General features: G+C 33.4%; 1 protein-coding gene across 1 annotated transcript in view; it reads left to right on the top strand.

Moving 5' to 3' along the window:
• The first annotated feature begins 1258 nt into the window (after positions 1-1258).
• The window catches only part of LOC108596569 (protein slit), a 67074-nt gene continuing 45321 nt past the window's right edge, over positions 1259-23011 (top strand). The window contains exons 1-2 of the mRNA XM_017982475.2: positions 1259-1810; positions 14687-14709. The gene's annotated coding sequence lies outside the window, so the exon portion shown is untranslated. The remainder of the gene's footprint in view (positions 1811-14686; positions 14710-23011) is intronic.

Here is a 23011-nt window from a genome sequence, read left to right as displayed (position 1 = left end):
GTCAATTTTATAGTGACAACTTTATAGTTAAATTAAGAAATGTAGCATTAAGCTTAAGAAGCAGCAGAAGAACTGGTCAGTTGGATTTGTTTCATGGCAAGAAACCAATGCAAATAAACAAAGGGTAAGTGATTTGACCTCAACTGATCTAAACATTTCAATTTATATCCGTAGTTTTTGAATTCCTCTTGGCGTCCAGTTTTGCTTTCTTTGGCAGCTTCCTCGCAGCTGGCACATGCCTTTTGTTCATAGTTACATGCTTAGCAGACAATGTTATAAACAAAAGCTATGTAAATCTTTAAATATTTTTTTCAACGCATTACCAGCAACCCCTCTCATATTTTATGCTTAACGTCTGACGTCGCTGGAACCCAGACGTGTCGGGTAGTTAAGTGCTACGCATTTGCGCAGGGCAACCTCAATTTTAAGCCGATTAATAAACGTGACCAGTCATCTTTTGCCCTTTTGAAACGGAAGCGCCTAAACAAAGGTTCACGGAAACGACGCAGCAGAAACGAGTCTGCCACTTTCGTTACTGATTTTTTGCAGGCCTGTCACTAATTTTAAGTACATTTTGTTGTTTTCCACATGCGCATCGTACATTTTTTTATAAATGCAACAAACTAATCTGCAGTATTTTAAAAACGTCACGCACGCGCCTTTGTCACAAATGTTGCCAATTGCTCTGCATAATGCTAGTTGGCAACGCCGCGCTGCAGGGTGTCCCCGTCAGTTTTACCTACAATATTTGTTCTTACGGCTATTGCCTAAGCGTTAGCACTACTGAGTTATAGTTTATGTATATAAATCGAAAATGCTAAATCAAATTAGTTTAATTGTATATTATTGTGAGCGCGTAAATCTATCGTTGCAAAAAAGCTAGATTTAGCTACTCAAGCGACTTTCCCAGCACTGTTTGACCAATAGCTTCCGAAACATGTTGCAAAGCGCTCATATGTTTTATATGGCATTAAAGAGGCTAAAAATATTATTAGCTGTAAATTGCTTGCTAGAGGAATTATAATATTATAATATGATTTCCATTGCAAACATTTCATAGCAATTTCAAATCTTACAATGCCGATAGCAACAAAGAAGCGATTACAAATAGCTATCGTCGGCGTTTGAGACGAACTCGAACACGGATCTCTCGCTCGCACAATGTTCGAACTTTCCTTTGATAGCTGTTTAGACTAAAACAAAATTAAAATAATATTGACGGTGAAAGCGAGCGGACGTGTTTTTCGCGCAGCGGCAAAAATACAATTCGAATTAAATAAGTGTAATGAATTAAACGACGGCGAACAGAATTTGAAGCCTTGAGTGCTAACTCTGATTAGAAAAACAAGAACGAAACTAGTTTTGTTAGTGTGACTGTTTTCCAATAAGCAAAAAGGCCACCAAAAATTTTATGGTGGCGGTGCAAAAGTTTTCTTAGCGGCTAACAACACAATAATAACAACAACAACTCCAACGCCGCCGTCGCAGTATTACCATTGAAAAGGTGCTCAAACGAGATTTCCACTTGAAATTCCTGAATTTCGTTTGGCGACTAGCAGGCAAGCAATAGCAATAATACAACAACAACAAAAAGTAAATAAGAAATAAGAAAGAATCGGAATACAAAAGCGCAATAAGCAATAATACAAAAGCGGTAATTTTGCAAGTGCTCAGAGCATCATTTAATATGCTACTCTAACTGTGCGTGAAATTTACTTGTGTGCTATACGGTGATAAAAAAATTTGTTTTTGGAATAAACGTGCTGTTTGGCTGTTTGTTATTGACTTAACACTTTCGACTAAGTAAACGGTAAGTGTGGCCATTTTAGTTTACCTCACTCAATTTGTGTATAGGTGCCAACAACAGCAACAACAACAACAATAACAACTCACTTACACACGAACAATTTGCTGGTAGTTAGTATATTTTTGTATTAGCATTTTTATGCTATGGCCAGTTGACAAACAAATGCGCACACACACACATACGCAGTAGCACAGACGCATACACAAAGGATTTCCTGACGTTTTTGGGTGGGACAAACGCACAACTTACCCTCTGTCGAAATTTGTATGCGCGCTCTCGCTTGCACTGGGCTAAGTGTTGCTCACTCGCACAGCAGCGCTGAATGCTGTGCTACTGAAATTTGCTGCCCGTTCAGTCTGTCTGTCAGTCTGCTGCGTTTGTCTGTGTGTGTGTGTATTTATTTATTTTGCTGGCGTATTCGTATTTCGGCATTTTGCTTTGTCAGAGCGACACGGGCTCGCTGCTGTCTATGTGTGTGTGTGTGTGTGTGTTTGTGAGCTTGTCTGCGTTTAGTTTCTTCTACATTAAAATGAATTCGCAATAAATATTGCCTATGTCAAATAAAAGGGCGATGAGCCAGCCTTTTTTCCTAGCCCACAAACTCCGCCCCTGCGGCGCTACGACAACTTCCAACTTTTCGCTGTTCCCAACATGCTCGACGGCTCTCTCTAATCTCAAGGGACACTAATGTTTTACGACAATTTGTATGCCTAGCAATACGAAAAACTTAATGTACACATCAATGCTAAATTAGATATACACAGACGCACTCCACAAGCAATGCACTAATAACAATCATTGAGTGGCTGTCCGTCCGTCCGTAGTCTCATTCACATTGATTTGGCTGTTATTTCCAATACATTGACAATTGACATTAGTCGAGTGCGTGTAGACAGGCTCCACTTATGTATGCATGTGTGTTGGCAAATGGAAAACGTTTTGTTTTTATTTTGTCAAGCAACAAATTTTCATTGTCCCTCGCCAACAATTCACACACACACGCACACACACAGACATAAACGGAAGCCGCCGCTGCCACTAATCGCTTGCTTAAAAAACAAGTAAGAAATAAAGCAAAACAAAACACTTAAAAACATAGACAGCGACTGCGACTGCAGCAGCGGCAGCAGCAGCGACAGACGCGCACACACATAAAGTGTAAATAAACAAAACTACTTACAAGATAAGAAATTAAGCAGCAGCAGGGGTAGAGCTGCAATGTAGATGAGTCTAGGGCTGGAATAGAGGGAGCTGTACTTAATCTTAATAGACTGCGCTATGAGACTATAAATTGCACTTCATAATCATCAAAATTGACAAATATGTTAAAATAAGCGCTGCAAGCTAATTATAGATAAAAGTTGTGCGCTAAATTTAGTTTAATAAAAGTCTTTTATTTATTAGTGCAAAAAGAATTAGCTGCATCTAAACAAATTTAAAATTTATCTAATTAGAAATTAATTATTTGATTAACTATTTATGCTAATATTGCATTTTAACTATTATTATTGTTATAAAATTGTTTGCATTACGCAGTAGCAAAGCTAATTGCTTAGCTTAGCTTATAGTAAACTTAATTTATATATTTTCTAGCTAAATATTTTGTAATCTATATGGCAGCTATGAGGGCTAATTTCCTTTTAACTTGCTAGTGATGTTTTCATAGTGTTAGTGCCACTGCATTTAGCTAATCAGCAGCTGTTAAAATTCTACGAATCATAGATCAATATCAACCTTTGAATTGCAACTTCCATTGTGCTAAAAGCTGCTCTAGACTTAAGTGCAATGACTCTTAACTGCATTCGCTTTGACTTTGCTAGTTACCAGGAATTGAATAAATTAAGCGCTCATATATAAATTCCAACTTGTCTGCTCATTTGCTGGAATTTTATATACACGCCGCCCAATTGATTTACGTCTATATTTAGTCGTTTTACTATTTAGCACACAATTAAAAGTGTTAAGTGCGCTATTTTCAAATCTAAAATCACGTTAATTGCAGTTTGTAATTAGTTGTGAATTGGATTTAGATCACATAAAAGTGTTGATTACAATTGATGGCCGCACAAACTATTGAGAGGTGTTTGGAATTCTTGCGCTTTTCCTTTTCCTCTGCTTATTCTCTTTCTTGTTAGTATTAAGGTTAGTGAAAGCCAACTTGGCCTTAAAGAAAAGCTTCTTGAACTATTTATTTACATGCTCAACTGTGTAGTATTTATTTATAGCATAAACATGGCTTTATATTATTAAGCATATTAAGCATAAGCTTAACTGTTGCTTAATTGTTGCCTAATGAACCAAACAGCGGGCACTTAAAATTCAAGTAAAACAACTTTGGAAATCAAGTCCACGACCCAACAAACTTTTTTGGCTCAAAAGCTGCTGACAAATAAATAATCAAATTAAAAGTGTTTGTTGTGTGGCGGATTAGAAACAACACAAAATTATTATGCATAATGACTTTATTTTTTCTAAGAATTTAGCGACGCTTGAAATGCGTGATTTATGTGAAAGATTTAACTGGAAATGTATGTTGAAAGCTTAATGTTTTTTACTCTTACTTTTGTTATAAACAAATCAGGTATATAACGACACTGCTCAAATAAATAATGACACTCCTTAATACAAGAAATATTTTTTAAAAATTATGCTACAGTTGAATAAATAGTTGAAAAGGTGCTGATGATAATTTCTTTGAAAAAATCAATACAAGTTTCATAATTTTATTTCCAATGTCGTTTAAATATATTTAGACTTAAATTTAAATTAATCAAACTTTGACAAAATGCTAACTAAATAGTTTAAGCTTGCAACAAAATGTTGCATTGCCCAATTATTTATATTTATATATTATTAATATTAATTTATTATGATAAGGCCTAGAATTTCTGTTAGAGTCTTCAGCAGTACTGAGAACAGCTTTCATTGCTTTTATATTTTAAGACTTACATACGTTTTAGTTTAAATATAAATTAATCAAACTCAAGGCTAAGCTTGCAATAAAATTATGCATTGCCTAAATATTTATATTTATATTATTATGATTAGCCCTAGAATTTCTGTTGGGGTCGCTTCAGCAGTCCTCGGCACAGTTTACATTCCTTTTGACATCGTTCAAAAATATTTTAAGACTGACATATATTTTAGTTTAAATATAAATTAATCAAACTCAAGGCTAAGCTTGCAATAAAATGTTCTATTGCCCAAATATTTATATTTATATTATTATGCTAAGGCCTCGATTTGCTCTTCGGCTCTTAAGCAGTGCTGAGCACAGTTTTCATTCCTGTGCATTAAATTAAAAGAATGAATGCGAAATAAATACAATGCAATGACTATAGCTTTGTATATTCTGCTGTCTTTCTTTTTTAACTAACTTTTACCGCAAAGCTTCAACTTCAAGTTGAACTCAAGTTTTACGCGAATGCGAGAGAGACACAATTATAAAGTTATCTTAAAATTCAATCATTTCCGTGCCGTTTGCGCTGTCTTTTGGTTTTGCTTTTTTTTTTTTTTTTGTTATTTACCACGCAACAGTTTGTCAATTACAAATTGCTAAATTTTGAGTTAAGAGTTAAAGCTCAATGCGCGATTCTTTAGCCAAGTCATGCAAAATGTTGGCAATTCCTTTGCAAACATAAACCATTCACATTCACTGAGTGTTTGGCATTGCAACGGGCAACGGCAGCTAAAAACATCAAAGTCATTTCATGTCTTCATAAATTGTTGCGCTACTTAAACCTCGACTCTCGGCAAAAGTTAGAGGGGGCATGCCACTTGGCAGGCCTTTCTTTCTGCCTGCCCCACACACACACACACTTTTCAATCTAAGTGAAATGACCTGCCATTTTGTATATAGTTAAAGATATAGCGTTGGGTAAAAGTCTGAGAGCGCGAGTAGAGAAGGTTAATGTCTTATCGACAAGCCGCAATCTATGTATTTAATTGACTCAACTGCAATTATAGTATACAATATATATATATATATATCGGTATATATATGCGCATGTATTTGTGTCTGTGTAGTGTCTTCTTCCTGCAGATAAAAGTCGCGTCGTAAATACTAAAAAAAACTCGCCTATAATGATTTCGCATAAATCGTGACTACTCGCCAAAATGAAAGGCGAGAATTTATACTAACAGTGCAGCTGAACTGAGCTCACTTGTTGTTGTTGTTGTTGCTGTTGTAACCAACAAGTTACATTGTTGTTGTTACATTCGCAGCGCTGCACAGTGTGGCAAAAGCCATAAAACATGCAATTACAATCAACATAACAATCAAAGATAACTTTTAAGTGTGAAATAAAATATAGAAAAATATTTATATATAACATAAAAAAAAAATGCTTGATTATATATTTTTAGTAACAGCTTTAGTTATAGATTTTTTTTTGTGTGCTAGTATATTTTTACTATTTGAAATATGTGGCTGCAAAAATTCGTATAAAATAAAAAATAAGTCAGTATAACAATTCGAATAAAATAATGAAAAGTCAGTATAACAATTTGCATAAAATAAAGAAAAGTCAGCAATAATTCGTATAAAATAAAGAAAAGTTACCAACAATTCGTATAAAATAAAAAAAGTCAGTATAAAAAATAAAGTATAATATAATTATCAAGCCTTATATAATTTTTCGTAAACAATTGTTTATATCATTGAGAGTAAAATAATATTTCATCACTTAAAGTAAAAAAATTATTTCAATCTGACTAATTTTTGAATTTTTTCCACTGATGTTGCTTAAAAATGATTTTCAATTTACTTCAAATTTGACTTATAATTTTTTCAAATTTCATTTTATATTTGTTACTTGTTTTATACAAAAACAGCAACTGTTTTTAGCAACATTTGCAGTTTTATTTTATATATTTGCTATAGTATTCAACACAGCAACTATTTTATTCGCACTATTTCACTAAAAACTATTTGTTGCGCACCACTGTGCAACGCGCTTCAAGCCCAAGTCGGGGTGTCGATGTCAGAGGCTAGTGCCCCAACTCTCGACTCTTGTCGAATCCGTCGCTTTGGTCAGTCACACCAGCTTAAAGCCAAAAATAAAACAAAACCAAAACAGCAAAAAAGCAAAAAGCGAGACACAGGCACAAGGCGAAAATAAAAGGAAGGAAAAACCTGTAGCCACAAATCGCAATAGCCTCACAACTAGAGATGGCCCAAACGTAGCACACACGTGATGGGAGCCGCACTATAATCCTGCGATGGGCAAATCTTGTTGGTAAAATAATTGTGGTTTATTATAAACATAGATCAGGTTTATGGTTATTTATGAGGCACTGGCAAAAAAAATATATTTATATTATTTTTATTAATATAAAAGACAGCGCTTAGGCAGTTAATATGAAGTCATAAAACTTGTGGCAAGTTTATTGCAGTCGCAAAGTCAAAGTATTTGTAAATAAATTTCTGCGGCTTGCTTCAATTATAAATCAAAGTTATAGCGCTAAAGTCAAAGCCATATATATGTCTAGGGTTAGTGTATACAGCAATTCACAACTTGCAGCTAAACTTGGCGACTAGGCGAGCTGCTGTGGCCATTGCCAAATCGTTAGCACTTGGCCGCAAAGTCTGTGGCACAGCGACTGAGGCTGAGGCACATCATTTGCAGCATTATCATCATATCAACATCATTATTATCAAGCGTAGACTGTTGAGAATCTCCAAGACAAGCCAACAATGGGACCTTAAGCTGGCGCGGACCTCGTCGCCGCTCGTCGCTGCTCAAGTGTGTAATGAAATAAAAATATGTATTTAAACTTTATTTGATTGTCGTTGATTTGCGCGACGACAGCGACAACGACAAACAGCGTCATGCTCAGCCTCAGCCTCAGCCTCAGCCTAATGAAAAAATGTAATAAACCAATTTATTTATTTTTTCTGCTGGCATTTGCATTTCGCTCTATAAATTTGTTAGCTAACCAAGCATAGCGTCCAGGCTATAAGCAAAGAAAGTTTTCAGCAGAATCTTCCCATAATTAACGGCAGTGCATGAATTTTTGGTGGTGGCTAAAGGGGGAACAAAATTTCTATGCCTCGCTGCACACAAATGACAGCTAAACAGTCTGTCCAGGCAGACGCAGCGCTCGTCCAGCCGCTTGCAATTGCCTTGACTCTTGACAGACCTTTTGTTAAACATTTTGTTGTGTAGGTGCTGCTCACCCCCCCTCTCTCTGCTCTGCACAATTATTAAGCGCAAAGCTGCTTCAATTCCCAAATATGTCTACACAGACTTCAATCCCAGCTCTGTTTGCACTCACCACGCACTCTGGCCTGGGCGTTGTTTTGATATATTAGGCATCCATCCGGTAGACGTGATGCTGCTATAAAGCAGCTCCCCCAGCATTGTTGTCACATTGTCTGTCGCCTCGTCTGACGTTCACATCATCAGCATGTGTTTTTCCTTTGACTGCACACACAACAGAAAAAAAGAAAACTTTAAGCTTAGCGGTCTGACTGACAATTAAATATATAAATTAGCTGTATACAAAAATTACTTAAAGTTGAATAAACTGTATAATGTACATAATTTTGTGCTAATTAAATGCGCATTAAATATAAAAATGTAAAATGTCTTAAGGTCTGACAACTCACATAAACGATATAAATGCTTTAATAATTGTTTATTATTCACTAATTTAATAATGATTATTAATCTATTAAATTGTTTAATATATTATAATAATGTAGAATTTAATTAATATTATTTTATTGGTTTTATTATTGTTGAAAATTGAGTATAAATTTCTATTCATATTTAATCTTTTTACGTATATAGTTCAAACTATCCCAGAATTATTTCTCTTTTTTGTCCCATTGCCAACTAGAAATATCCTTCACTTTTATTACTGTTATTATTATTTTAAACACTTTACTTTTAATTTTCCTTTTTATTATTTATCAATTTAATATATAGAAATCAATTAATATTATTTTATTGTTAATTTATTGTTTTGTGATCATTCAGATCCAACAAATTTTCTTATTCAATCTTATATATAGTTCAAATTGTTTTAAAATTCTTTTTCTTCTTCTTATAATTATTTTACTCAATTTACTTTTGAATTTGCCTAGGATTTTCCTATTTATTTTTATTAATCAATTTAATATCTAGAATTCAATTAATATTATTTTATTGGTTTTATTATTGCTCATCAAGTCAGAACCAATTTCCTAAGATTTTCCTATTCAATCTTATACGTATAGTTCAAATTGTTCCACAATTATTTTTTCTGTTTGTCAGCTAGAAATTTCCTTTACTATTATTGCTATTATTTTTATTCTCACTTTACTTTTAAATTTCCTAAGATTTTCCTATTAAATCTTCTTCGTTTCTCCTAATTTCCCTAAGCTTTTCTCTATTCAAGTCTAGCTCCAAAATTTCTTATGTAGTGCCCAAAATTCTGTTTCTTGCTCTTACTAATCCCATTCCCAAACTAACTCTTGACGGTTATTGCAGCTTTTGGTGCCTAATTATTGTCAAATTGTATTTTATCTTATTTAATTATCAATAACCAACACTTTTTGCTGTTTTGTTTTCCCATTTCTGATTGAGTTTCTTACTCTTATCTTAATTAACTTAAATTACTTTGGCTGTAAGAATTTTCTTTCGTTGTTGGACTGTCCATTAGATTCTTATCTGCGTGTTGGTTACGCATCAACTTAGGATCTGCTTGCTACCAGCTCAGCCAGTTTAACAGCTTTGCATAACTGGCACAACTAAAACTTTATTTTGTTTGCTGTTTAAAAATTAAAATATGTCTTTAGGTTTTTTTATTGTCATTTTTAACGCGCAATTTATATTTTTAAATATTTAAACAATGCATGAATTTTGATATTTTATTCAAGTATTAATATATGCAACAAGTTTAAATGTGCGTGGGGCAGCAGCATTGTGGCCAAAAAAAATATTTTGATTAGCCAAAAGCAAAAAGGCCGCTGCCCACGTTGCTGCTGCTGCTTTGGAAAGCGTGGAAAGCGTTGCAAGAACTTGCAGCTTGTTTTTTTTTTGTTGTTGTTGTTGTTGTTGCTTGTATCTCATTTTGGAAATGTGTCGCATCGATTTTAATTAAATTTTCTGTTGAATTTTATGGGCTTGTTTGATTTGCATTTTAATACGTTTGGCCCACAAAATGTGTCTATTTATTTGTTGATTTGATGGCAACTGCAGCTCGAACTAAAGCTAAGCACTGGAGGTCACAAGGGTCAAGTGGGGGGGGGACGGACTGAGTAGCGTGAGATACAAACACCTGGTGGTCTCTGCTGCTGCTTTTTTTAATACATTTGCATATTATTGCTTTCCTTCTTGTATATACTTTATATATATAGTATTGCTTCTTCTTCTTGTATTTTGTGTCGGTTCATTAGTTAGGATTACAGCACAATTATGTCGCATTTTCTATGCCGCTTAAAGTTGTTTATTTACACAATTCGAAATTGAAAGCTCACATAAATTGTTAGGTAAATGCTTTTCATTGTAAAAACATTAAAATTGATAGAATTGAAAAGAAGCTTGCGGCTTTTCCGAAAGCAGTGAAAGTTCTAAAGCGCTGATAATAAATATTTTGGCCGCTTGGGAAGCTTTAATGAGCTTTAAGCTGCTTATATATAGTTAAACAATGTGTTCTTAGGCGCTTTGAATTTATATTTATACAAATTTATATATAAAAATCTTAAGCAATTGATGTTCAGTTTTAATTTGAAGAATTAAAGTTTGTGCATTGATGATTTTTAAATATATTTCCAAATAATTGTTTTGGACTTGTATGAAACTTGAGTAAGCATTCAACATAAATTGAATATTTCAATTCAATATATTTGTTATAATTCTCAATGAGTTAAAAAAATTTAAGTAAAGTAAAGTGAAAATTGAGTGAGGAATTAAAAAAATTAAATATTTCAATTTATATATTTTGTTTAATTTTCAATGAGTTATAAAAATAAAAGTAAAACTTCATTCATGATTTTCAGTTTTAGTTAAACTAACTTGAACTTTGTACATATATTTCGAATGAACTAATTTTGACTCTATTTAAACTTCAGTAACCATTTCAAAATTTTAATATTTTTATCTTATAGTTTTATATTTACTTCTGTTTTTATATAAACTTCAGTAAGCATTTCAAAATTTTAATATATTTATCTTATAGTTTTATAGTTAATTTAGGTTTTTTTTTCAAATTTTAATTTTATAAAGTAAAAGTAAAACTGCGTCTATTAATTGTTTAGCTATGAAATTAAGCTAAAAGTTGCTTTTAACTAAGCTAAACATTTTCTTTTCTTTCACTTTTATGCCTTTAAAAAATTAGCAAAAAAAAAAAAAGATGAAGACATTAAAATAACAGCTACTATAAAAAAACGAAAGAAAACTTTTGTAATTTTCAAAATAATTTATGTTGTCTTTTTTATGGAACTATTAAAGTCAAAAAACTTTCAAACTGAGCAGCTAAATTTTATGTTGTTGTTTTATATGCATTGATAAATAGTTTAAGCAACTTTTCACACAGTCTAATATATAGACATTGCTTATATAATAAGTGCTTATGAGCTATTTATTTTTGTTCTAATCAAAGAGCTGCAAGCTTATCAGGCATAACTTTTCCCAGGCATAAACCGAATCGAAACTGAAACAAACACCGGAAACGTGAGAAGTTCTATGCACTTTATCGAAATCAATAATAATAATTTATGATGTACAGACACACACATACACATATGCTTATGGCTGTGTGTGTGTGAGTTTAGTAGAGCAAACAATATGAAAGCTTGCGTGGCTTATCTTTAACACGCTCTTTTGGGGTCTGGGGCGCTGATAAGCATAAGTGCAGTGCTAAAGCGCCAAAAAGAGAAAAACGTATAAAGCGTTGTATGTGTATGTGTGTGTGTGTGTGTGTTGCATGCAACTTGTGGCACTGAAGCGAGTCACAACCAACAGTTGAAGTTTAATAAGCAAGGGGCGCATTGCCCTCACCGGATCTTCATGTCACACGGTTTGTTATTTTCTTTTCATTTCATTTCATTTCGTGTGGAAAGCAAATAGTTTGACCCTGAGTTTGTTTCCGCTTCGCTTTGCAATAGTTTATATTAAAAATGTCAATGCATTAAATGTTGTCTCATTAGTTGCCACGTTGTACTTTATGCATTGTTACTCAATTGTCGTGGGGCGTGCCGCAACCTGAGGCCCGAGGGGTTGGCCATATCCCAAAATACTGTAAATTGCAAAGTGAAGTGTCGTTTAAATTAAATTACAGCCGCTTCAGTGCCGCCTCCCTAAAAATCCAAGCGCGCAATTATTGCGGCTGCAGCAGCAGCAGCATCTCCCAGTAGCAACCACCACCATTTTGGCCACCACCATCATCATCATATCAATAAAAGTAGTAACCTGAATAAAGGCGCTGCGCATATGTATTGCATGCTGATCAGTTGCATCCACATCCACCCCATGTCAGTAACCAAGTCACTGCGCATAAATACAATCTGTTTGCTGCCTGTCAGTAGACAAACAATGCTCTAGCTCGTCGTCCAGGGAGCAGGAGCGGGAGGCGACGAGCGCTGGCTTGATGAAGAAACTCATAAAAATCCACAACGATTTGTTTGACGCCAGTTCGTGTGTGTGTGTGTGGGAGAGAGAGTGATGAAGAGTGGGGGGCACACGCCGTTATGTGGCAGCATAACTGGGATAGTCTTTTGGGTTTGCTTTTCATACACTTGCAGCATTAAGGACATGCTCAAAGGGTATATTGACTTGTTAAAAAAATTCAAACAGAAATTAAAACAATGTAAAAATATTTTAGCAGTTGCGTATTACTTATTTTATATTATCAGACATATTTTAAATAATTCAAAAATTAACTTTGTCTATTTATTTATTTATTTATATAACTATTTCTTGTATATATATATTGCTGCTCTTGTTTGCTTTTAATCTTTTACTTAAATATATAAATTACATTGCTCTGCATTTTTACAATTTCTTTTAATATTATATCTTATAATTACTTCACTTACATAATTTTATATTATTTTATTATAATTTTGCAAATGTTTTAATATATCTTAAACTAACTTTGTCTAGATAACAAGTTTTCTTTTTTAATTTCTGTCATAAACTTAAACTTTTACTTAAATATAACTTAAATTGCTACTTCTTAAAATTTTTTTTGTTTATATTATAACTTTTTTTTATATAATTTCATAGCTTACTGTAACTGTTGCTATACCTTATACTGCAATGAAGTCTGCCTTTGTTTTTGTAACATAAATCTAAACAAATTTGTTGAATTGCATTTTTATATTTATTTTGTATATGAAAAATGTTATTACAAATTTATTAAGCTTAAATATAAACAAATTAGTTGAATTAAATTTTTAATTTACTTTTTTTTAAATTATTTTGCTTAAGAAAAATTTAATTAAAACTTTATTGCCTTCTACGTTTCCATTGCTAGCTATTCTTATTTATTTTAAACTCTATTTTTTTTATTTTAAAAACAAACTTTGGCTTAAGTATCCTTAATTAGGCATATTTGAGACATATTTCGAGACTTTATTTATTATTATAAATATGTCATTATTCTAAATATGCCTATAACTTTGACTAATTTTATTTGCAACTTAATTTAAAGCGTATGCTGCAGTTGTGTTTGCCCTAAAAGGCAGCAAAACTTTATTACTACTATTTTCTTTCTTTGTTTTTTTATTTAATGTATTTTTTTCTTCTTTATTTTGCGGGCAAGGTTATTGCAGCAGCAACACCTCGGTGTTGCCACCGCTCCCTTCTGAGCGCTCGCACCCTCTCGCTCGCGCACTCACTCGCACTCACTCTAACTGCGAGCAATTTGTGCTTCTTACCTTTTGTGCCTTGGGCATTTTTAATGCTTTTAATTTTTGCTGTGCCGAATATAAGGCAAGAGAGAATGATGAGAATGCTGACGGGGGTAACGGGGCTAAGATGCCACCACAACACTTTAGGGGTTGCAAAGTGCTGCATGTGTGTGTGTGTGTGTGAGTCGAGGGTGTGCGTGTGTGTGTGTAAACCTTTGAATACATCAAGGCAGCCGAAAAAATGTGCAAAAAATGGGCGTTGCTCGACGCGATATATCTAATGGCATTGTTTCCGTGTTGTGCTGTTTTAATGCATGTTGGCAAATGTCGAAATGATGTACTTGCCCACCCCCCAACCCAACCCACCCCACCCGACGACCCATGGCATATGTCGTCTGCCCTGCCTCACTGCTAAATATGCAGCCTGTGTTAATGGCGCATAATTAAAACATTAAGGAACGAGCGACTGTGATTGGAAAACCCTCCCCTCTGCCCAATCTCCCACACAGTCTCCCACTCTCTCCATTGCCACTGCTTGTTGCACTTGTTGGCTAAAAGCGCTGAGTAATATGAAAAGTGCTTACTTACACCTTACACTCAACTCTAAAATGCTTTTTGGTAAAAACATTCCGTCTGTCCGTCTCGCTGTTCTGTCTGGCATAATTACATGCTTTACCTCTTTGTGGGGTTCAAAGTGCTGGTGCTGAAGGTGAAGGTGCATGCCACTAGCAGGGGGTCGCACACTAATTATAGTTATGAATACGCAAATGAAACAATAAGCGAAGCGCTAGGAATGCGTTTTGGGTGAAAGTAGAGACTACGAATCATTTATGTTAATGTTGCCTACACAAAAAAAAATTATATATGAACTCCAACTGCTGCAAATCATAATCAAGCAAAGTGCTTAGCTCTGAAATTTTCAATTAACAAAACCAAAAAAAAACTACAGCAATTAAATATTAAAATAATATTTTTTTTCTAGTTTTAAAGTTTTATGTTAATGTGTATGCTAATTTAATTTTAACGCTTTATGATTACAGCAACTGTTAATGTGTAGCAAACGGTAAGTGCACTGCTTTTAATACTATTGTAATTATTTATTTATAATCGATGGGTGACTAAGCAATATACGTAGATATATACTGTAGCAAGCGATGTTAGAAAGTTTGTATGAAAGCTTATCAAGAATATAATTTAGAGCGATTTATATTTGCTATCGATATTATGTGAATATTTGATATACATAGCTTCGATTATTCTTTTTTAATATTATCAAGTGAAAATAGCAGCAAAAGCTTAAGCAAAAATATAATTTATAACGTTTATATACTAGCGATATTATACAATCAAAATATATTTATTATATATCAAGTGCTAGACAAATTTAGTTTAATTCATAGCGATAATTTGTAATCGATATTAAGGCGTTAATCGATGTGGATATAAAGTTTTTTAAGCTAAACTTAATAGATAAGCTTGAACAACAATTTAATCTATATGATTTGTTATCGCTATCGATGCAATCAATCGAGCAATAACTATTTCTAAATAGAATCGAAATTTTGTGTGATCAAGAATATTATTTAATAAGCTTTGTATATGGATATATAGCTATAGCTATACTTCATGCAAAACTAGAAAGAGCAAAATTATTGCAGTAAATGATTTACCATATAACAACTTTTTATTAATATGAATTATCAAGAGATTCCAAATAAAAGTTTATACTCAATTTAATGAAAATGAAAGGAAATGCCAAATTAGCTTGAAATTCTTACTAAAAGTTTAGCATCAATATAATAAAATTTAAAGCAAATGCCAAATTACCTTTAAATTCTAACTAAAAGTTTATTAACAATTTTATGAAATTTAAAGCAAATGCCAAAATTTATGCCAAAGCATACGCTTGATTTAAACTTCTTATTAGTGCAGCTTGTCCCAATCATTAAACTGCTGTTTTTATAATTATTTGCGCAACCCTAGCAACCTTCCAATCAACTGCAATTTGAAGATTTGCAATTCTGTTTAAGTTGATTGAGCATTGAGCGTTGCTTCGTTGCTTTGAGACAACTCAACGCGCAATTTGAAAATTCACACAGTGGAATACCAAGAAACAAGCAGTTAGACACCCCCCACCCCACACCCAGCACCAACCCCGCACTCCCGCACACGCTCATTTGCTGTAATTCCCAAAGTGCCTACAATAACAAGCTGAAGAACAACAGAACAACAGTCGCAAAGCAGCCAAAGCAGACAAAGGCAAGCTACTTACAAGCCGCAGCCAAAAGCAAATGCCGCTGACGACGCCGATTGCCTCTAAGCATGTACCACACCCCACCCCACACACTCCGCTGCAGGCAGCCGCTGGCTGGAGCTTATCTTATCGCGCAGGTGCATGCCACACGGCAGAACAACAAAAGTCGACGCTTGACAAGTCCGACAGCGTTTCAACTGTAGCCAATGAAGCCGCCACGAAAAAAATAAAACGAAAATGAAAACTCAAACTCCCAACTGTAAGTTGCAAGTTGAAAGCAACAAACTGCGATTGAGGCGACTGCGGCGACGGCGACTGCGACTGCGCGACATGGCTGGCAAGTTGATGTCGGAGTCAGCGACTCAGTTCAAGAATTTATGACACTGACAGCAGCAAAGGCAGCTGGCCAGGCCATAACTTGCACATTAGCTTATACATATGTATGTGTGTGTGTGTGTGTGTGTCCATGTGTTTACAACACCTTCTCATGCACACACAGGTGGCAAAGAGCTATGCAAATCACATTTTTCGAATATGTGAAAATAAACATCAAAGCGCGTCCAGTCTAATAAGCAAACTGCATTATTCAATGAACTAAAAACTCATTTAAATTAGGTCTAAACACATGTGCCCCACACAAGCCTTGGGAGGGGAAATTTCTTTCAGCAGTCTGCAGTTTGAATTTATTAACATGCTTCACTATTTCAAAATCTCATAAAGCAGAGCTGTGTGTGTGTGTGTGTGTGTGTGTGTGTTTGGAATTTTCTTCTGCAGCTAATTAAATAGCTTATAATTTCATGATTTACACTTTTGCCTAGCTGTTATAAATTTCTTTTGTTTTAGCTTCTAAAGCTAAACATTGCGCATACGCCGCATGAGACCAACGCTAGAAATATTCTGTGCGCGTGAAGCGATTGATGCCCTCAAGCTGTCTTTCAATTTTGTAATGCAAATTAATAGCGTGCTTCAAGTATTTCACAATATATATACAAAATATAATAAATGGAACATTTTATTGACGCTCCAGGCTTTTCTCATTTACATAAACAGCAAACTTGCGTCGAAAAATATTAAGAAATGTTAAAGGAATTGAAAAATTCATAGAAAATCTTAAAGAGAAAACTCAAATTCTAATAAATTTATCGAGGGGCCCACTTAAAATTCTTGAAAACATTTGAATAATATTTTATAGGCAATTAAGACGAATTAATTTAAATTAAACAGCAAATTTTTGAAGAAAAATATTAAGATATGTTACAATTTTAACAGGAATTGAAAACGTCATAGAAAATCATAAAGAGAAATTTAAAATTTATAGAGGGGCTGATACTTCTGCCCCAACAATTCTTATAAACGTTTTAATAATATTTTATAAGCAATTAAGACGAATTAAATTAAAATTAATTTAAATTAAACAGCAAACTTTCGAGGAAAAATATTAGCTAACGTTACAATTTTGACATAAATTGAAATTAGCAAGCAAGAGAAATCAAAAATTTATGCTCAACAAAAATTCTAATAAATTTTTCGAGCGGCGCTGCTACTGACACTTCTGCTCTAAAAATTCTTTTATATTCATTTATAATATTTTATAGGCAATTAAAACGAACAAGGCTTTAAATTAATTGATTGCAAACCAAAGTAATTAATTATTTAAGGCTTTAGAATTTTTAAAAAATGTAATACTATATCAAAAAGCTTCAATGAATTAAAAGAAATAATAAATAAAGTAAAATTTTGTTTTAGAAATTCTAGTGTCCCGCCTAATGCTTTAATAATTCTTCAATAAGCTTAAAGATTTAGCTAAAGACATATTAAAATGAAAATTAACATAAATGTATGGCCAACAAGGCTTTTAATTAATTGAATGAAAAACAAAGTAATAAATTCTTTGATTTGGGTGAATTAAAACAAAGTAATAAATAAAGTACATTTTTGCTTTAGAATTTCTAAATAATATGCGTCTATCGCGTATATATAAATATATCTTTAACATAAAATGAGCATAAATATAGTAATAAATATAGTAAACATTTCTTAGCAATTTTATATATAATATTTAATAAATAAATTTAAATCTGGAGGTTAGAAAAATCTGCAACTTTTTTCATAATTTCTTACACTTGTTTGAAAACGAAGCAAAATGCTAAAACAATTATAAAAGAATGAGCCAAAATGAACTGAAGCAAAGTAATAAATAAACTAAATTAATTTTATTCAAATTTTTACGACATTTTTAACGCTTAATCAAAAGTAGTTTGAGTGGCTTTTTTTTTTCATTTGGATTAGTTGGCAAAACTTTCGCATGTGACATTTTGTGATTTATTTTGGGCTTTAGGCATTTGTGTGTCATAGAAATTTATGTAAATGTTGCACAGTAGCGTGTTGAAGCGTTGCATGATTAATTTGTCACGTGTTCATCACTAGCGATAAACTATGAGCTTTTTGATTGTGTGCAAATGCCAAAGGTAAAGTTGAGCGGCAAGCGGTTGCAGCTGTAAGTGGCAGCAACAACAACGACGACGACGGCAACATTTGATTTTTATGGTATCCGCTGCTGCAGAAAATAATATAATTCAATCAACGCCAAGTGCCACACCCCCAAAAGAACTAAAGGGCTAAAGTAGCAGAGAATAAATATTGTTGTTGTTGTTCGTTGTTGTTGTTGCTGCTTAGTTATTTTTGACTTTGCATGCCACACGTCACAACGTGGCAGCGCAACGTTGCTCAAGTGCAGCGCGTACTATATGCAGATATATATATATATATTGCTTATAGTAATAGTATATAGCATATATGAGAAATATGGCATATGAGCTGTGCGCCTTGCGTTTTCACCTTCACCCTGGGCCAGCTGTGGATGTTGCTCTGGCTGCTGCTGCTCTGGGGTCTGCTTGAGTTGACTTCGTTTGCTGGTCTCTTTGGTGTCAGCTCACGGCGCGCACAGCAGCATAAATCAACTTATTTCATTGGAATTTATGTTTTGTTGTGTCCGTCGTTCGTCGCACTGTGCACACTGACGCCACATGCCCCACACTTGCTGTTGCAAGTAGTTTTTCATTTTCAGTTTCCTTTGCTGCTGCTGCTGCCGCTGCTGCTGCAATTGCTTCATTTGCGGCAATGTCTTGGCGTTCTTGCATAAACTTGCAACGTGCTGTGGCAAGCGGAGCAAGTTGGGGGGCTGAGTTGTCATTGGCAGCCAGCCGCGTGTTAAAATGTTCACTTCTTACTTTTTTTCGTTTTGCATTTAAATCATTCCGGGAAGTTTTGCCCAGCTCGTTATATTTATCTCTTACCTGCTTAGAGTTTATTTTCTTAGCTGCCAGCAAATTGAAAAAAAGAAGAAGAGCTTGCAAATGAGTTGTCTGCTGCTTTTTACAGTTTCAACTATGGCCAACTCTATTGATCGGCGCAATAAGAGCCTGCCACAAAATGTTGAGCCAAGGCACTTATTAACTTAAAGCATAAATGAGTTTATTCTAAAAAGTTGCAGTTCATTAGTTTTGAAAGCTTGACATGGCTTATAAACAATTTGCGTAGTAAGAGCAAAAAGTTATTGAGCTGCTCATATATAGCAAACAAAATAAATATATAAGTGCAGTTTTATTATGTTGACTTTAGTTTTGAGCTAATGATAGCAACAAATGCAAATAAGCTTGTTAAGCTTTAATTAAAGCCTTTGGTTTATATTTTTTTTATATTTTCTTTAAGAAAAATATAGAAAAATAATAAGTAATGAGTTCATTTTTTAATATTTTCATTTAATATACTTCAAGCTAAATATAGCAACAAATTGTTTATATAAGTGCCTGAGATTTGTGCGCTTCAGGCAACTTTTGGCTCTAAAGGGTTAAGCTTGGGGCTTTTGAAATTTTTCCAATCATTGCCAGCAATTGTTGCCGCTGTGCAATATGCTCAATGAATCATTTTGTTAATGTTAAATAAATATTTATGCATACAACATTTTAAATATTTGCACAATTTTTCTTTGCCTGCAATTAAACTCTTAAATAAATAACTTTTTATAGTCAAAACAGTCAGAGGTATAAAGCTGAAATTTTTAAGGACGGGTTAGCACAAATATTTAAAAAATTTTGTAGCTTATTGCTTACAAATTTTAAATTGAATTGATTTATATTGAAAAATTTTAATTCAAGTGTTTCTCTAATGAAATAAAGGCAAAGAACTTTTTTTTTTCCAATATTTGCAACAATTGTTGCTTTAGAGCAATCTTAATGAATCATTTTGTTAATGTTAAATAAATATTTATCCATATAAAATTTTAAATATTTGCACAATTTTTCTTTAACTGCAATAAATCGCTTAAATAAGTAAATTTTTATAGCCAAAACAGTCAGAGATATAAAGCTGGAATTTTTATTTTTAGCACAACAATTTATAAAATTTTGTAGCTTATGCTTATAATTTCTAAATTAAATTAAATCGAATTCTGCACATTTTTTCAAGCTTTGCTGCTAATAATAAAATTTTAATTGAACTGTTGCTCTTAATTTCTTGAAAGATCTTAAAACTGCAACATAAATTTTTTAGTCTGCGCTGTCTCAACATTTGAAATAAAGCTTGTTAACAGTAAAATTGCGGTTGTATCCACAAATATTCTGGACAAGCCTTAACAAGCTTGTGTGCATGTTTGCAATTAGACGCAAATTCCATTAGCACTTGACTAGCTAAACATAAATGTCGCTTCACACCTGCCCACAACGCTGACTGGCTGGGCAAATAAATTGCAGAAAAACAAAATCTTGTCACTTGTTGCCAATTAAGGCGCAACAGCAACCACAGCAACGACAACAGCAACAGCAACAATTTGCAATTTGTTAAAATTAGAGATGCATGCGTGACATCCAACTGAAGAGTTTGAGTTTAAAAAGAGAGACAAACTTTTGCTATTGAGAACAAACTATAAAACTACAAATGAGCTTTTTATGCAAAAGTTTGTTAATTGCTGCACATGATGTACGTGATGTTGAGTTGTACATCATTCATATCGTTGGCAGCGGTCAACAGTCGCTGCGCTGACAGTGCTGCCATATTAGCTTATTATAAGCTAGATTTAGCTTTTTTGAAAATGACACAAATAATTATATGTGCAACATATATTTGCTTATTAAAAATATATTGTCAATTTTTAAAATATTTCTGCATATGCAGCTTTATTATTAATATAATGTATGCTATAAAAATCAAAAATTAACTAAATTCGAAATTCTTTTTATAACTAAGCAACAAAATTAAACTTTATGTACATAATAAATATTATATGTGCATTTTTCTTGTGTATTTAAATCTAATTTGTTTATACTGAGCTTCAATATATTTTAAAATTCGCAAATAGCTTATAGCTTGAAATTTGGCTGAATTAAATTTTTCTTTAGCTTAAAAAAATAATATTGACTTCATAAATGATTGAAATTTTAGGTACTTTTTTTTTAATATTTTTTTTACTTATGAATTAGGTTTCAAATATATTTTCACTTATATATTTTTTTATATTTATACTTGCACCTCCCTAAAAATTCATCTCCCCTAGCCAACTTCTCGCTGAAGTCAACCAAAAAAATTTTAAAATATTTATAAATCTTATAAAAAAATTCAATATAAGAAATAGTTTATATATACAAAAAAAGCCTGAAGCCCTCAGTTGAGCTGGCTACATTATTGTAATATAGAATTAATTCTAATTTACAATTAAAAATAAATATTTTTTTACTAGTCTGCGATCTTTTTTTTTAGCTACTCATATGAGTTTTGACTAGCTTATTTTAGCTTATTTTTATGACGTATTTAGCTTATACCGCAGCAACACTGCTGCTTACCGCTGTGTGTGTGTGTGTGTTGCATGTGGCATGTGGCATGCAGTCGCGTCAATTAGCGCCGCTACGCTGATGTCTGTTTATTTGCATGTGAATTTTTTTCTTTCTTATTTATTATTATTATTTTACGTTTTGCTTTACTTTGCTTTACGCTTTTGCGCTTCTCTCGCCGCTGATAATAAGCAGAGCTGGCGAAAAATCATTTTCTCAACTGTTTAATTGCATTGTTGCTGTTGCTGTTGCTGGTTGTTGCTGTTGCATTTAATTACTTTGTTTATGGCTACTAGCAGCAGCAACAATAAAACTCCAATTTATGTGCGCACAGGCCCAACTGTATGTTGTTAAATTCCAATGCACAAATTGACAGGCCACCCACCCACACACCCCACCACCCTCCAATACGTTCTGCCGCTGCCGCTGCTGCTGCTGCTTCTTGCGCTGCTTTTGTTATGTAAACAACGCAAAACTTTTATACGTTTTTATTTTTTTTTTTTCGTCGACGCTGCAACGCCTTTGGCCGCCCACTCCTTGGACTCACACACACACACACACACTAACACACACACAATAGCAAATCCGTATTCCCCCAACACACGGCTTGCTGCACAAAAACTTTTCCTTTTCGTGTTTGGTTTTTTCTCTGCTCGCCTTTTTTGTATTTTGCTTTTCTTTTCACTCCACAGAGTTGTACAAATAACTCAACTTAGCTCAACTCGCTGAATGCTTTGCAATTTCCGCTCTTCTAAATTTGTTGAAAATTTGCGAGCCAAACGCACAAAAACAACCAGAAAACCAGCAGCTAACTCAATTCAACCATAACGAAGATTCTACACTCTACTGACTCGATAAATTAAGTGGGCAAAAGAGACTCTTGAATAGGCGATGAATTTTCAAGGGTTGAATATATTGAAATTGCTAACAACTCTCAATCAAAATTGCTTCAATTTATTCAAATAGTAAGTAGAATATATAGAATTTCAACGATTTATAGTTTGTATAACATGCAAAATGCTTCTAACAACAACAACAATTTAGCAAACATTCAATCTTAAATAATTTGATACAAGTAACGAGAAATAGTAAAAACTTCGACAAGAGAGTCGAATTCGAAATCGAATTTTTATTGTAATGCGTTACATTCAAGAGTCTAAAATGGCACAACCCAATTCAATTCCAATTTTGTCTTTCCAAGTTAAAAACATTTACTCTGAAAAACGTTTTCAAAAAAATATAGAAGTTATCATATCACATCTATCAATCAAAAATGCTTCAATCAC

Source organism: Drosophila busckii, chromosome 2R (genome assembly GCF_011750605.1).
Source record: "Drosophila busckii strain San Diego stock center, stock number 13000-0081.31 chromosome 2R, ASM1175060v1, whole genome shotgun sequence".
Taxonomy (NCBI): Eukaryota; Metazoa; Arthropoda; class Insecta; order Diptera; family Drosophilidae; genus Drosophila; species Drosophila busckii.
This window is presented reverse-complemented; position numbering and strand designations above follow the sequence as displayed.